General features: G+C 41.8%; 1 protein-coding gene across 1 annotated transcript in view; it reads right to left on the minus strand.

Moving 5' to 3' along the window:
• The window catches only part of SORBS2 (sorbin and SH3 domain containing 2), a 450872-nt gene that overhangs the window by 367698 nt on the left and 65186 nt on the right, over window positions 1-17988 (minus strand). The window contains exon 2 of the mRNA XM_073341803.1: window positions 4762-4917. The gene's annotated coding sequence lies outside the window, so the exon portion shown is untranslated. The remainder of the gene's footprint in view (window positions 1-4761; window positions 4918-17988) is intronic.

Below are 17988 nucleotides of genomic sequence, written 5' to 3' on the forward strand. Positions count from 1 at the left end.
CAGAATTAACCAGCATGAACTCCGCAGACCAGAAGCAGTAAAGTGCTGTGTTCTGTGAACACTCTTTGCGATAAAAGATCGGAGGTCCTGGAGCATCATATGAATTCTAGAAGTTTTAAGGATCTCTTGAACTTTCTAATTTGGGGAGCATGTGCTTTTAAAACATTTTTCATTGTTTATGCTGTTCTAATCTTTTTTGCTCTACAAACACTTGTGCTTCTTCCCAAATTTATGGAGTTCAATTCAATGTACTGGGAATGCCCGTGAATCATGAGGTACAGTTACACCATTACATCAGGAAGCTTCAGTATTGTATATCCGAACAGGATGAGAGGGGTTAGAGACAAACAAGGAACTAGGCTAGAGTCCAGATAGTTGGAGGTCTGACCACCTGCTTCAAATCCTGAAATAAAACATTCATTCCTACAGAGTGCCATTAGTGTTGCAGACTTTGGTGTTATGCCATGAATAAATGATCAATTTTTCAGAACACAAAACTGACACCTCTGCAAAGTCATTGAAATTTGCCTAGTATCAGAGGGGTAGCTGTGTGAGTCTGGATCTGTAAAAGCGGCAAAGAGTCCTGTGGTACCTTATAGACTAACAGATGTATTGGAGCATAAGCTTTCATGGGTGAATATCCACTTCATCGGATCTGACAAAGTGGGTATTCACCCACGAAAGCTTATGCTCCAATACGTCTGTTAGTCTATAAGGTGCCACAGGACTCTCTGCTGAAATTCCCTAGTCCTCCTTCCATACTGCAATATCACTGTTCTTCAAAGAGTTCTCCCTTCTGAGTATTGACCTAACTTCACCCTCAGTAGTCTGCAATTAAAAGCAAAAAAGTATAGCTACCCAGATAAAATATTTCACATAACATGCAAGGGGGAAAAGTTACAATAATTTTGAAATCTTCAATTGCTTTTTATTTATAGTCAAACACCAATTTGCTTATTTTTTATGAACTTAAAGCAGTGTTGTCAGTTTATAAACAATATATTTTCTGTACATTGTATAAGAGACTGCCTGATAGAAATATACAATTAGTTGCTATGTATGTTTAGGCACTCTGTTTATACATATCCTCCATTTCTTCAATTTATCAGAAAGCCCCTTTTCCCCCAGCATGTTTGACAGGTACAAGGCAGCAGACTAGCAGTGGGAGAGCAGGCTGAAGTTTATGTAGTCAATTATCTGTATACACACACAGACACACACAGCATGAAGGGGGAAGTGATGTATTAAACGTATGTGTAATTTATCATATGCAATAAATCTGTTGGCAAATCTTGCCATTTCTCTCATACCTCTGACCACATTACCTGCTCCTGGAAGGCAGCACTGAACAGAAATGGCCCTCTTCCTGCTTTGGTCCTGCCATACAACCACCGAAACGCCCATGGCCACTCTGCCCTTTTGCTGGTCCTTTCCCTGCACTTCAGGTGCCATCACTATGACTATACAGCATACATTTATTCCCCCAGAACTCTCTTGCACTGAAATGATGATAGACTAACATGATTAACCAGTACTTTTCCATCTCTCATTTAGCCCCCATCCTTTGTTTAAGAACACCCTCATGAGAAGGTGTGCTGAAGCCCGCAATCCCCCAAATTCTGTACTCTTTTATACAGAGAGAGTGCACACTTTTGTCAGTCTTCATTTAATATGGAAAATGCATTGGAATTACTATCATCCATTTATATTTCAGTTCTCCTGTGGCCTTATTATGGTATCCCAAGGCAGGGATAGAGTACAGAATTATCTCAAGCCACGTCTTTATTTGCATGCCCTATTAAATCTCCAGTTGCTAGCAACATTTAAAAAGTGTTTAGTGACCTTCTGTACCGGAAATTTATCTGCTGGGAATGGGAAATACTTTTTCTTACTCTAGCAAGTAAAGTTTTAGAGCATGTTACCTGTCTTCTTGTTCCACAGTATGCAATGCATAAAGTGCAGTGTAAAGAGGACCTGAGTCAACTGTTTGAGGAAGAGTGTCTCCCTCTCTCCCCATTAACAACAACATGAATAGACTGTGTTTAGAATGCTCCCCCTGTCTGTGAAGCAAAACTAACATATTCCTGAGCATTACATAATACTGCTGTTGACTCTTACTTCTCCATCACAGTGTAGCTGCTCAGCCAGCATTAAGACCTGTGAAATTTGCTTGCAAGAGCAGGAGAAAGGAACCCTTGTGTCTGTGGACCACATTCTAACCTCAAAAGGCTTATTCTGAAAACCAGAAGTGGTAGGCAAGCATTAGCATATAGATGTAATGGATATGGGATGAAAATTCTGACAACACACAAACACTGAAGAGCTGTGAAAAATGTTCAGTTACACCATACTTAAAAATGAAAACAAAACAAAAACAAAAAAACCCCCAAGATCACCGAACTGTCAGTTAGCTCCAAAATATCTGAAGATTTTCCACTCTGAAAATAAAATTCAATTTAGTATGCAGCATGCAAATTAAGTTAGCTTTTGAAATAAAAATGAAAGTATAATTAAAAATCCTTAGGATTATTACAATAAAACTCTCATCTCTGGCACCCCGTCCAATAATTTATGGTTTAAAAATGCACTATGGTTTTAAGATATATTTATGTTGCATGTAAATTCTTGATGTGTTATTTTACTTATTGTTTATTTCCCTTTCTACAAACAAAACCATTCAATCACATTTTTCCATGATTTTCTTTCTTACTCAGGCTAATAAAATACCTCTATTTAAAGAAGAGCTTTCTTCCTTACAGACATTGTCTATTCCTACTTGATGTTGCAGAGAGGTTATAATATTGACTACAGGACATCATAATTATTACAATAGCAGTACACTGTTCATGCAAACACACAATTATGATCTCGCAAGAGCAAGCAAGAGAGCTTGGCTTGTGATTTGCTTCCAGATTCACATCTTCAGTAATAGCAAGAGGAACACATAGCAAAGAATTCCTTCATACGTATAGATTATGTGCTTTCAAATTTGTTGTGTTCACACTAATAGGAAATACATTTATTTTTATTACATAGCTGTCAATGTCTTGATTAATTTTGTAAGATTAAAATTCAACGGTGACATTGCAGACTTTTTGTGAAACTAAGAACAGTTCATTTAACAAAAAGAGATTTATTCCAGTCTGAATTTTCACGCTTCTCCTTCTTGCCTGCTTTTTAAAATTTTATTGAAGAAGATATTGTTAAGCTCTTTAGGATAAGAAGTGTGCCTCTTCCTTAAAGGAAGAAAATCCCAGGCTTCCTCCTTGAAAGTTATGTATAATACAGAAAATAGGAATGTTGAGGCATTAAATATATTTTAGTATCTTTTGCACACTGGGTCTTCTAAAAATCTAAACCTGTCTCAAACAGCTATATGTACATATATGCTTCATGAGATGTGCATATCATCTTGTAAAGTACAGTACATTGTGGGGCCTAACCACGTTGACAAGGTCCATTTAAAAATCACAGAAATCAAGTTTTCCTTAAGGGTCTCATTTTTAAGCTCAGTCACTTTTTCTCAGAAGAATATCTGATGTAATAACATCTAGTCCCCCACAAAAGATTAAAGAGCTCTCACCTATGAATAAAAATTCTGTACACAAAAGATTCCTGAAGGAATCCTTCCCACTGAAATTGCTGATATCATGCTATAACAGCAAAAAACACCAATTCACTCAATATAAAAGAGTGATTAGTATTCCAATACATTCAGCCGTGAAAAAGGACAATCAATCATCATTAAAATATATGTACAGTTATGGTGCTGCCAAGAAAGAAGCATATTACCCATAATGGTGGTGCTATCATATGCAAATCATCATGTACCATTAACCTCTGCGTTGGATTTGAGGTAGTCAGATGGATTATTATTGCAATCTCTTAACTACTTTGATAAACACAATGTAAGATATAAGACAACACTGCAGCAAAGGACAGATTTAGTCTTATTACACAGGACATATTCACTCTAATTATCTTTCAGAGGAACAGCCGTGTTAGTCTGTATTCGCAAAAAGAAAAGGAGTACTTGTGGCACCTTAGAGACTAACCAATTTATTTGAGCATGAGCTTTCGTGAGCTACAGCTCACTTCATCAGATGTTGATGAAGTGAGCTGTAGCTCACGAAAGCTCATGCTCAAATAAATTGGTTAGTCTCTAAGGTGCCACAAGTACTCCTTTTCTAATTATCTTGTTGCTCTTCAACCCAGTTTGCACAGGCTTGTAACTCAGAGCTAAAAATGTGCTTTACCAAAGAAGTGTCAGCCTGGGATTTTTTTTTTTATTATTATTAATTGCTTTAAAAAAATACTACTTTGATGAAAGGAACCATAAAAGTGCAGGGGGTCTTAAAGCACCTCACAGACATTAAATGAGCCTTTGTGTATCCCTGTACCTCTGAAATGTTAAAAAACTGTGCTTCACAGGGGCTCCTTTTGTGTCATTCGGTTATATGGGGGTTGGGGCACAAAGGGTCCAGTTTGTCAGCCATTCTCCTCCACATAAGGATCATAGCATATGGTGGAGCTACTAAAGAGTGAAGAATCCTTCCCTCCACATTCTATTGAGCTCTTATGTGGCATGCCCCTTTGCTGAGGCTTGGTGAAGGGAATGGGATTAAAAAGCAGTAACTGCTAGCTCAGCAAACAAGAGTTACTTTCATAATCCAAATCATCACTATCCTATGGGCAACACAGTGTACCCACAACAACAAGCAAAGCAATTTCTTAAGTCAGCTGAAAATATAAAACACTTACCATATGCTTCACAATGGACCAAACTGCCTGAAAATAATCCAGCTAATTAGCAGCAGCAGTCGTAGTGGACATCTTCGTTCCCAGCAGCAGTTCCTTCCTTGAGTCTACAGGATCTATAGCAGGTCCAGTACTTCTACCCACGATGATAGCTGTGATCTAGTTTGCAAAGAAAGCATGTTCTGTGAATTTAGTCATTGTTTGTTTACAGTAAGCCTTTTATCTTTGAAGCTGTGTTTTGATACGATTGTGCCAGATTCTGCCCTCAGATTTGTACACATCGACTGTGAATTATAGCTAGGTGCATACATCTAAGATCAGGATGTGACCTACAGTTCATAGCACAGAGCACAGCTGCCAAGCTAAGTGCAGATCCATGTGCGACATTTTATACAAGTCATGTAATGAGCTGTTTACATATTTGTAAATAATTATTTTATAACCATATAGCAGGTTAAAATAATTGTGTCCCTAAATGCCTGGAGCTAAGAGGAAGCTTTCTTCTTATGCTTATTTTTTTCAAAATTGTCCATTATGATGTCTGGGAGGAGGGAGGAAATCAATTTTTAAATGGAATAACCAAAAATCCCAAACACAAAAATGCAAACACATACTGGTTTTCAGATGAAAATATTAACTTAAAAAAAAAAACAACCCTCAAGAAAAGCAGATACTTTCCCTGAATGTTTGCTTTGTTGAAAAACCAACCATCCAAACAAAAAAGAGGAAATTTTTTGATTAGCCGTAGTTTTTATACCTGTTCCTGATATCTGATACGGACCACTGTCAGAGAAAGGACACTTGATTAGAAAATTAGTTTGACAATTTCTATGTTTTAACAACTTGATTGAGCATTCTACACACTATGAAGACTGAATTGTTAGGCAATTTTCATAATTTAGACTGAAATCTTATATTTTAATTTCAGTAAAGGATATTCACAGATTTTATGAGTTCATGCAAGGTGGGATACTGCAGGCAGCAATACTTAATATGATGCATTTGATTCACACACAAGATAAACCAACTCATATGATTAATATACTCCACTTCAGATGGACACGGGAAAAAAAGATTTTTTTTTTTGCCAAAATGCAGTAAGGTTTTAATTTAGAAGCATCTTGCTATGCTGAAGTTAGTTCTATTTCATTGAAAAAGATCTAAAGCTACAGAAAACCAAAAAATTAAAAAAAAATTGATTCAAGTAAATAGATGGTTCCAGTGAAAGGTTGATTCAATGGAATATAGCGGGATCAAATTTCTGAGTGAAGCAGACCATACAGCAGAATACACATGAATACACTAAAGCGTAACAGTATACGTATAATAGTAGATACCTAGATCGAATGAACTAGTAACAACGGGTGACTTCAAATACCTGCATATCATCGGATCATATGACACCACCAGGACAAGGTTTAGAGAAACAAGTTCTCAACATTTTAAGTGATTACTTCTTGGTACAGCTAGTCACAATTTGACTAGTTATACAAAAGTTTTGATTTGAGAAACAGCAAGACTTGAGCCACTAATAATGATTTAAGTTCAAGATTATCATAGGAGAGCTTGACAATAATTATGTCAAAGATAGAGCTGAAAAAGAAATGTTTTCAGAAGTTGTATAAAGGCAGAAGTGGCAGCCCAAGGTTGATGTCAAGAGGACAGATTTCCATATCCTGAGGGCCACCATAGAAAAAAACCTGGTCACCTTGTAATCTAAGATTCTATAGTAGAACATCTAAAAGGGTGAGTAGGGACATGATTGGGGTTGTATATACTAGCATAGATACTTGAAATATGGCCAGAAGTCTTGCGACTTGGATATTTAAAAACAGACAGATTATAATAGTTTAGGATTGTGGATGCTCATAAAATATGGCTCTAGAAGAAATAATGTAACAACTAATTAATCTTGCTCCAAAACGGCAATAATTTTACATCTGTCTATGTAAGGTACTTATTATGGCAGCCTTACTGTAGTATAGGAGCACCTCAGAATCTAATGCATTTATACTGAGCGGCTACAATCTCAGTGACAGAAAACAACAAAATCCACCTTTTCCCCTCCTTCCCATCCTTTTCTTTGTTAAATCCCCTCTTTCAATCACTCTAATTTACCTACCATAATTATGCCCTCCTTCAGCTAACCTCAGCCTCCTGATAGGACATTAGATGTCACTGTCTTCCCCTTTGCTCTCCTAGGCCTAGTCTTCACTGGGCGGGGGTGGGGAGATATGTTCTTAACTCAGATTAGCGAACACAGGGGAAAATCCTAGTTACGATAAGAGTCTTAATGACAGTTGAAGTAAGTCAAAGTGACTTAGGAAATTGGGACTCAGACTCACAATGCTGAGCAGACCAATGGCTAAATAGCTTGAAAAACATCTGTGCTTATATGCTTTCCGAACAAAAAAGTCATAAAACCTATCCGAGAATTCACAGTCTGTACTTTCTACACCACAGACCAGCAATACTACTAACTACTCACAATGGCATTTATAAATATTTGAATAGTGACCACTTTAAAGAAGTAGCCAGTTTGAAAAGAATGCCCTAATAGAAACAAGTTCCTGTCCCTGACAATCATACCACCTTTTAGGACAGTCTCTTTCCTAATAAGACTGCAGTTTTCAGATGTGAACCTGTTGCTCCTCTTTTACCTGAATTTAGTTTTCTCTTTGGCATGTAGAGTAATTAAAAGTCATCCACATGCATGCAGCAGAAAGGGATTTTGCAGATTGCAGGAGCACACCATTCACCCTGAATTTGTTCCTAATAAATTACTTAACTTCCTACACAAATATGGATTTTCAGCTCTGTGAATCAACTCCTTTCTTCTAAAAGATTTGTCACTGTGGAATAAAATCACTTGTTAGGAAGCAAATCCAAATCCAATCATGCACTAAATTTTCCAATCCAAATAATGTAAACCGTTTTACATTTGAAAATAAAATCTGCATGTGTGATTCAAAATATCTGCAGCTGAAAGAAATTAGTCAAACAATACATGTTAATTTAATATACAGCCATAGCATTATTGATTAATAAACACTGCATCTTAAGTCACATACCATGTATTGTCCTTACTTGTGTTTTAATTAAGTTATATGCAACTGTGCAAATAAATCCATAGTTTATCTATTCATTCTCCATGTTAAAGCTACTGTGGGATTTGATTATAGCATGGTTTGTGGATTACTGTGTCTTGGCTTTGAGATGCAGTATCCTACCTACACCTTATTATAGTCATAGTGTTGAAAAGATTTGAGGTATACATATGTTTCAGAATACATATGAGTATGGCTCTGGGATGATTTCTGTCAAGCTAAGATAAATAAAGCATTCTCTCATTTTGATCTTCTTACTGCACTTATTCCAGGCTCTAGACACAAACCTATTACAAGACTATTTTAATTCATTATTATTAATGCATGGCACTTAACAAGGGATAGGAGGTCTTACAATGAGTCAATGAAAGATCTCACACAGTAGCATCCTAACCCCAAAATCTCCCAACTCAGATTCCATGAATAAGGCTGAGATTCTTTCAAGAAGGTCGCGGAAAGCACAGATTCTATGACTTTCTGTGACCTCTGTGACTTCTGCAGCGGCTGGTGCAGCTGACTTCAGGGCCACCTGAGCAGATGGGCCAGCTGCTCGGGCATTCCACAGCCAGCCACACCAGTTGCCACTTAGGAGACCCTGGGCAGCTGGCTTTGGGGACCATGCAAGCAGCGGCTGGTGCGGCTGGTCCCAGGGAGTGCCCGAGCAGCAGTCCTGGGGGTGCCCTGCGGACCGCCTGAGCAGAAGTCCTGGGGCCCACCGCACCAGCCTCCGCTTGGGCAGTTGCCTCCAGGGACTGCCAGAACAGTGGCTGGTATGGTTGGCATGGCTGGCTCTGGGGACCGCCCGAGCAGCAGCGGTCCTGGGCCAGCTGGAGCAGTGGCTCCATGGGCGTCCAGAGGCCCTCTGGAGAGCAGTCCTTGAGTGCAGCGGACGAGGACAGTCAACCCTTAGCACTGGAGCAGGCCCCCTGGAGCAGCCGGGCCCCAGAAGTAGAGATTTAGTCAGGAGTATATAGTACAAGTCATGGACAGGTCACAGGCCATGCATTTTTATTTATTGCCCCTGACCTGTACATGATTTACCAAAAATACCCGTGACTAAACCTTAGGAGTTCATGGATAAGGCTAAGTCATGCCTCCAATCAACTCTTGAGAGAAAAAGCCTGGTCACACAGGGGTGTTTTTCAGTACTTCATTTGATCCTCCAAAGAAATTGAGAGGGCACTTTAGCAAGTGCTCCTCCCAGAAGCATTTGTACAAAATAAATGTGGGTTCACTTATCAAAAGGAAAGCAAAGGCATCAAATATAGACAAATAAACTTAGATATGGTGATATCTTCTTATGAAGACATGCTAATCGAAAATATAGCTATTCAACTGTTCTACATCATGGGTAAAATTATCTACCAGTTTAATTCCATTTAATTAAATGGGTGCCACCTGTGGTGACTTGCAAATGGATTTTTGCCTAACAAACATAGTGTCTAACTTATTGAACTACATAGGAATATGTACCACATACCAGCAAGCATGCCATTTTCACTGGCTTCTGTGGTTGCCCTTATAACATTTTCCAACAGTTCAGACACAATTACCTCCAGTTTTAAATATAGGGGAAACTAACGAATTTCAGATCCAACTTACTGACCCTTTAAATGGTGACAACTGTACTGGTCACAAAACCTCTTCCTTCATAAAAGATATGTGCATGTGTTTGGGGGGGGAAGGCGGGCTTCCATTACCCCCTATTCATATGGAATTATTTAAACATAATTATGCACGCAGAGATCTAAGATAACAGGTAGCAAAATGTAACCAGAGTTCAACAGGAGATTCATACCTAGAGATCATGTACTCTAGGTACCATCACATGCAGATAAGGTGCCAGATTTCCCTCTCATTTACCCTAGTGTGTGAGGCTGGTGTAAGTCCAATGGGAATCATACCCTTGAGTCTCCATTCTATACCTAATGCATTATTTAATTAATTAAATTACATTTAAGTAGTAGGAATTATCTTTGGCCAAAAAGGGAAGTAGGCTTATGTCTTTTTATTGAGGCTAGGAAATAAGACATTTTAGAATATTTATTTGATTTTTAAATTTTTTTAGTCTTTTTAGTTTTAGATTTCAGTTTAATGGGATTATTAGTGGTTAGATATGCAAGAAACTTATTCTCAGAGGTTCTCCTGACTACAGCAGTCTTCTAATCCCATCCAGAAGACATTCTGCAGTGTGAAAGGGGGAGAAGCTCAATTAATACAGCCCAGGGGCTCTGCTCAACTGCAGATTTGAAGGTCCTTAGGAAAATATCCTATAGAAATTCCTTTTGGGAAGGAAAAACCCCTATTATTATGGGGTTTTGAACCATTATACTGGAATTCTATAACAGCAACACACGTAGAATTTAATAGAAAATTGTTTTTTCTAGAAGGGTGATGGTGAGGGCAAATCCCAAGTAGTTCAGCTGGCTCCCCTCCTTTTCTAGTAGTGGCCCCACACACTCTCAGTCCAGATCTAAAGAGCCCAGACTCAGAGAAGCCTCACAGAAGGGGCTTCTGAAACACTGGGCTGGAAAGAGCACTTCAAACAGAGTTCTTCCTTCCACAAATGCAGGTTCCCCTCTGTTCACCGACACAGAGTGGCATATGACCCCCCTCAGATTGAACCATCTCCTGAAGTTCTTACTCCGTTTTTGCTCAGGCAAGGTTCCTAATAAAGCCAAATCCTGAAAGCTGCTCAACACACGTGACTCCAGCTGACTTCACCATTTAGATTTTCTCTGTACAGCTTCCACAAATAGTACTAGACCTATTCAGATTCTTAATACAAGAAGCAGGTACCACACAAGGTCCTAAAATGAATGATATTATAGGTGAAGGCTCCATGGCCTGTATCATTTTTATTGGGGACTCTGATATGATCAGAGAAGCAGTTTTCATGAGCTGAAAATTATTGCTTATCCAGCTCAATAAATACAAATTTAATTAGGCTTTTTCATTGTTTGCATCAAGTCTCTAACTTCAAACAATGTTTATATGCAATTTGTGAGATGCTCTTATTAAACCCTTTTCACACAGGTTATGCTCAAGGGATGCTACTGCACCAAGTTAAATGCTTTTCACCTAATGGACACCTTCTTAAAACATCAATGCTCTCCATATCTTTTTAACTTCCTTAACAGACAGTCAGTGGTATAGAAAACTGAACTAAGCCTTATTACCAAATAGAAATTCATGTAGTTCTTCTCAGGACACCTTGTACTGAGAGGATCATGTACTTGCTAATTTTTTTTAAAGGGGAAGTAAACATTGTATCACATGCAAATAAAAATTCTAAGCATGAGAAGTTAGTTCATCAAAGGGTAAATCCTGACCTCACCTTCACATCCCCAGAGAGTCCCTGGCAGCAGAACAGATACTCTCGTGCTGTCCAGCTGTGCCAGCCGCCATCTTGCCAACACATTGAGGACTTCCAGTGCTAAAAGCATGACCTGTTAGAGCTGAAACTAGAGAGCCAAGGCTCCCTAGTTGGAGCTGTAACAGACTTATATCTTTGGTATATTGGCACAGACAGGGACCCTATCATGCACTCACATGTGGGGTACACAACAGGATTTGGAGGACCATACAGAGTTCACACCACTGATGTGGAGTTCAGCTCTGCAGCTGGACAATTTATACCAGTGTGTAGAGGGCAGGGTATAGTTGAGGTTATATCCATCCTCTTGTCCATCATCATCAAGAGGATGCATTAGGCTCCAGAGGCTATTTTTCTACATCTTTACATTATACCCTTGTGGAACAGCTAGTTCATAAAGCGAGAGGCTATTCTCAGTTTTGTCCTAAGTAGGTGTAGAAGCTGGTTCAAGCTAATCAGCTAAATTATGACAACCAGAATATAATTAAGGTCAACAACCAGTGATGAGCTGCCAAAATCTTAATAACCGGTTCCCTATAAAAAGTTCTGATTTAAGGGATGTGCCACCGTATGTATTTTTTGTACCAGTAGGGTTACCATAAGTCCGTATTTTCCTTTAAAAGGAAAAATTTAAAAATTCCTCCCGGACGGCAATTTAAGAACCAAAAAGCCTGACCTGTCCAGGAAAATACGGATCTATGTTAACCCTACCTAAAGTTCTTTTTTAAAAAGATGGGCCTGAACTAGAAATGAGCTCCGTTTCACATGTGTGGGTCCCCGCCACTCCCTGGGGGCGGGGTGCTAGGGTGACCAGATGTCCCGATTTTATAGGGACAGTCCCAATTTTGGGGTCTTTTTCTTATATAGGCTCCTATTACCCCTCAGCCCCGTCCTGATTTTTCACACTTGCTGTCTGGTCACCCTAGGGTGTGCACATGTGTGGGTCCCAGCTGCTCCCTGCCCCCGTCATTGAAGCAGGTGTGCAGGGTTACTGCCCTGGGAACTGCAGGGCACCAGTGGGTGTGGGGCAGGGCTAGCTGGAGGCAGGGGGTGCAGGGCTGGCTGTGGACAGGGCAGGAGGTGCGGAGCTGGCTGGAGACAGGGATGTGGGGCTGGCTGGCTTCGGGCAGGGCTGCAGGGGGGTGCGGCAGGGGCTGGCTGCAGGCAGGGCAGGGGTGCGGCAGGGGCTGGCTGCAGGCAGGGCAGGGGGTGCGTGCGGCAGGGGTTGGCTGGAGACAGGGGCTGGCTGCGGGCAGGGCAGGGGTGCCGCAGGGGCTGACTGCGGGCAGGGCAGGGGGTGCGTGCGGCAGGGGTTGGCTGGAAACAGGGCAGGGGGGTGCAGCAGGGGGTGGCTGGAGACAGGGGCTGACTGCGGGCAGGGCAGGGGTGCAGCAGGGGCTGACTGCGGGCAGGGCAGGGTTGGCTGGAGGCAGAGCAGGGGGGTGCAGCAGGGGGTGGCTGGAGACAGGGGCTGGCTGCGGGCAGGGCAGGGGTGCCGCAGGGGCTGACTGCGGGCAGGGCAGGGGTTGGCTGGAGGCAGAGCAGGGGGGTGCAGCAGGGGGTGGCTGGAGACAGGGGCTGGCTGCGGGCAGGGTGGTCGGTGCTCACGGGGTGAGCGGCTCGGAGCAGCCTGAGCAGCAGGGGACCCACCAGGCAGCAGCGGGAGCCCCAGGGCCAGGGGAGTAGCAGCAGCAACAGGGCTTGTGCCCAGGGCCAGGTGGCAGCCCACATGGCTCCCACAGCACAGCGCCCCCAGCGGCTGGAGGAGGAATTGCATCACTTCTCGGCCAGAGCCCATCAAAGCCACAGCACCCCCAGCAGGGAAGCGGGTTAACAACCAGTTCTAAAACTGTTTCAAAATTTAACTGGTTCATGCGAACCGGCTCCAGCTCACCACTGTCAACATCCCTAAAGAAAGGGTTGTCAATGTCTATATATGATTGGAAAGATTTCCCTCCCACCAAAGTTTTTTTAAAAATCAGAAGGGATAGACTATGGTAAATATCATAGGGCCAGAGTTAATTTATGGCAACTGTGCTAGCAAATAAATAAATTGATGGGAGGAAGAAAACCAGATAGCAATAGAGAGAGAGACCAGTGGAAAATAATAAGCCAGTGCAGTGTGATATAGCAAGGGGAAAGGCCAATGCAAAGCACAAATGCAGCAACTCAGAGAGCATGGAGATGATTGCCTTCTCTAAAGCCCTGGCGTGATGGCACCCGAAATACTGTTTTCATGACAGTTCATGGCATTCATTACAAAATAGTGTTACATTAGAGAGAATTCAGAGAAGAGCAACAAAAATGATAAAGGAGATCAAAGGATCTCAAACTTGCTGCTATTCAAGTCCTGAGGTTGACCTACCTTGCACCTAGCAGGCCTAGGGATGCAAAAGGTGGCTTAAAGCCATCTTCTCCCCCTACCCTGAGCATCAAAGAGCAGAGCCCTAGGGTAGCAGAGGATCTGGGCCTTTGAATTTTCACTGTACCTATTCACTATAGGTATTGTCAATAAGACTTGACCTATAGGATATTTTAATTAGGGCTGTCAATCAATTAAAAAAATTAATTGCGATTAATCATGCTGTTAAACAATAGAATACTATTTATTTAAATATTTTTGGATTTTTCTACATTTTCAAGTATATTGATTTCAGAATACACAGAATACAAAGTGTACAGTGCTCACTTTATATTTATTTTTATTACAAACATTTGCACCGTAAAAAAGAAACTTCAATTCACCGCATTGAAGTACTATAGTGCAATCTCTTTATCATGAAAGTTGAACTTACAAATGTAGAATGTAAAAAAGAATAAACTGCACTTAACAATAAAACAATATAAAACTTTAGAGCCTACAAGTCCATTCAGTCCTACTTCGTGTTCAGCCAATTGCTCAAACAAACAAGCATTCAGTGTTGGGGGAAGACCGGGGGGGAGAGTAATCAATAACCTTTGGAGGAGGTGGTTGAGGAAGGCATCTTGCTACTGCTTCTGGAAGGGTGGTTTCTGGTACTGGGCTCACCAGGCTCGCCTCCTTTTACTGAACTAGGTGGGCTTCCTTCACCAGAGTGAGCCCTTGTTTGCAAGGGAGGGTGGATTTTAGCTCAGAGACTCCTCATACTGCAGGGGACGAGAGGCCATTTCAGGGAGACTGAGATTGCCAGGCCATGTTCTCTGTGGGGTACCCCTGGAGTGAGCGGCCAGCTAGGGGCAATCGGGCATGACACAGGGGGGTTGGTCCTGGGAGTGAGGGGCTGGCCGGGAACAGTAGGGCCCGGGCTGGGTAGGGAGCCAATACTTCCCATTTTGGCCAGTACTGTCCCCTTTTACAGCTCTGTCCTGGCCATCCCTACTTCTTCGCCAAAACTGGGCATTTGTCCTAGCTGCCTGGCAGAGCAGAGAGAGGCAGCTGCTGCCTGGTGATCAGCTGAATTCAGCAATGCCTGCCAGCAGGAAAGTGGAGAAATTTGCTGCTGGCGGGCAATGCTGGCTTCAGAGCTGACCCCTGGGCAGCACAGAGCTGGTGGTGGTAGGAGGAAAATCAGCTTCAGCTGTGGGCAGCACGGGGTGTGTGTGTGTGAAATTAAGCCCCTGTTGCAGGCAGCACGGAGCTCGGGGTCAGCCCCAGCTGCGCACAGCACAGGGAACTGAGGTGGGGGTCAGCCCCAGCACTGGGTGGCACGGGGAGGTGGAGGAGTCAGCCCCTGAGTTCTGGATGGGGGTAAGCCCCAGCTGCGGGTGGCACAGGGCTGGGAGGGGGAGACCCCACCATGGGCACTGCGGAGCTCGGGGGGGGGGCAGCCCCAGCTGCAGGCGGTATGGGGTGTGTGAGGGGCAGCCTCAGACCTGGGAAGCATGGGGAGAACGCAGCTCCAGTGAGCCCCTGGCTGTCCTGTTTTGGGGTCAGTGCTAACGAGAATTCAATAAAGATGGGTAGTGGATGAGTCATTACAAAAACTAATTTCCCCCTACTGTTACTCACTCCTTCTTGTCAACTGTTTGAAATGGGCCACCCTCATTACCACTACAAATGTGATTTTTCTTCCCTTGGTATTCTACTGTTAATTGAATTGTCTCGTGAGCACTGACCCCCCACTTGGTAAGGCAACTCCCATCTTTTCATGTGCTGTGTATTTATACCTGCTACTGTATTTTCCACTCCATGCATCTGATGAAGTGGGTTTTAGCCCACGAAAGCTTATGCCCAGATAAATTTGTTAGTCTCTAAGGTGGCACAAGGACTCCTTGTTGTTTTTGCTGATACAGACTAACCACTCTAAAACCTGTTACTTTCTGTATCCTCTTCTCTTCCTGCCCTCTGTGGTGGCTTGTGTTACTGCGCCTGACCAGACAGGTTTTTCCGAGCAACTCATGCTGCCCTCCTGCCCAGAGGGTCTCCAATTAATGCACATTAAAAAAATTTATGTGTTAATTGTGCTGTGCGTTAATTGCAGGTGTTAACAGCAGTTAATTGACAGCCGTAAGTTTAATGTATTTTCTGTATATTTATTTATTTATTTAGACAAAACTGCTTACAACCTAAGAAGTTCTGCTGGCAATAAATGGAAGCGTTGCCTATCAATTACAATGGTGATTATGGGCAGGCTATATTACCCTTAGATCATAGTACTGTTTCCCTCTATTTTTATTGCACCATCCTAATTAATTCACATAGTTCTGTATTCTGGTTTTCAAAAATTCTGAACACACCGATCACCATCAAGCAAAAATGGAGCTCCTCTCTTTCTAAAGCCCTTCTTAAAAAAAAAAAAAAAAAAAAAAAACCACACCACATAAAACATGGAGTAGGCTAGATAAAAATCTGAATTTAAGCCAATTCCCACCATTCTGATGTTAGTTCAGGTCCCGTGTACTGGATAATTTAATGGAAGCCCGTAAAGATCAATTTACTGTAGCACAGAACATCTTCTGTCACTGAATCTGTGTAACTTCATTAGCATTGTGTCTTTGCTATACATTACACACTTATTTGGGGTGCAATTGGAGTCCAACACAGCACAATAGTGCTGAAAGAAATGTAATATCTTCAGCCCAGGAGCTTTGTAACAGATCCTCCCTTGCTTAATTGTAGCAAAGAAAATAGATGCATACAACATACTGCCATTTCTACCTTTGATATAATCCATGGTGTCCGAAAGTAAAAGAACCATAGAAAATTGTTACAAAGTGGTGTGTGTACTAGGACATTCTGTACTCAAGACAGCAAGCATGAAACATTTGAAACTCTAGAATTAGAGACAACCAGGTTAAAATTCAAGTTTGAAACAAATTCTTAGTTGAATTACTGAGAACTGTTTAGATTATTAAAACTAAAAAATAAAATCTAATCAAAACGTTTTAATGATGAATTAGGATTCATTCACTTTTTCTGCTATTTCAGTTTGAACAATGAAAATAGATTGGAGAGGTGCATTTTGTTCCTAGCAAGTTTCTAATCATGATCACTGTTTTGCTTTAAACACATAGGCAAGCACTGCAGCATCCTGCCAAGCAAGTACTGCTCAGGAATATTATCCCTTTAAAAACAAATGGTTAAGTGAAATTCTTAAAAAATAAAAAGGAGTACTTCTGGCACCTTAGAGATTAACAAATTTATTTGAGCATAAGCTTTCGTGAGCTACAGCTCACTTTATCGGATGCATGCAGTGGAAAATACAGTAGGGGGATTTTATATACACAGAGAACATGAAACAATGGGTGTTATTATACAGTTGAGTTCTACAAATGCTTGCATTCACAAAACTTAAGTCTACCTATTTTCGTGGCCCGCCTTATTTTAACCTCAGCACCACAATCATTAATGGATTTTATCCTCCTGCAACAACCTTGTGAAGTAGGGATGCATACTCTCTATTTCACAAAGCGGGTATATTAGCATCATCAATTTTAGGACCAGAAGGGATGACTAGATCATAGGCCACCAGTGCTGCCCATCCATCACCTGCACACTAAACCACATAATCATAAAAGATTAGGGTTGGAAGAGCCCTCAGGAGGTCACCTAGTCCAACCCCATGCTCAAAGCAGGACCAACCCCACCTAAATCATCCCAGCCAGGGCTTTGTCAAGCTGGGCCTTAAAAACTTAGAAGGATGGAGATTCCACCAGCTCCCTAGGTAACCCAAAACTGGACACAGTGCTCCAGATGAGGCCTCACCAATGCAGAATAGAAGGGAATGATCACATCCCTTAATCTGTTGGCAATGCTCCTACTAATGCAGCCCAATATGCCATCCTAAGTGCAAGATTCTGCACTTGTCCTTGTTGAACCTCATCAGATTTCTTTTGGCTCAATCCTCCAATTTGTCTAGGTCACTCTGGACCCTATCCCTACCCTCCAGCATATCTACCTTCCCCGCCACCCCCCAGCTTAGTATCATCCACAAACTTGCTGGGGGTGAAATCCATCCCATCATCCAGATCATTAATGAAGATGTTGAACAAAACCGGTCCCAGGACCGACCCCTGGGGCACTCCACTTGACACCGTCTGCCAACTAGACATGGAGCCGTTGATCACTACCCATTGAGCCCGACAATCTAGCCAGCTTTCTATCCATCTCATAGTCCATTAATCCAATCCATACTTTTTTAACTTGCTGGCAAGAATACTGTGGGAGACCATATCCAAAGCTTTGCTAAAGTCAAGATATATCACGTCCACTGCTTTCTCTATATCCACAGAGCCAGTTATTTCATCATAGAAGGCAATCAGGTTGGT

The sequence above is a fragment of the Lepidochelys kempii genome, chromosome 4 (genome assembly GCF_965140265.1).
Source record: "Lepidochelys kempii isolate rLepKem1 chromosome 4, rLepKem1.hap2, whole genome shotgun sequence".
NCBI classification, from domain to species: Eukaryota; Metazoa; Chordata; order Testudines; family Cheloniidae; genus Lepidochelys; species Lepidochelys kempii.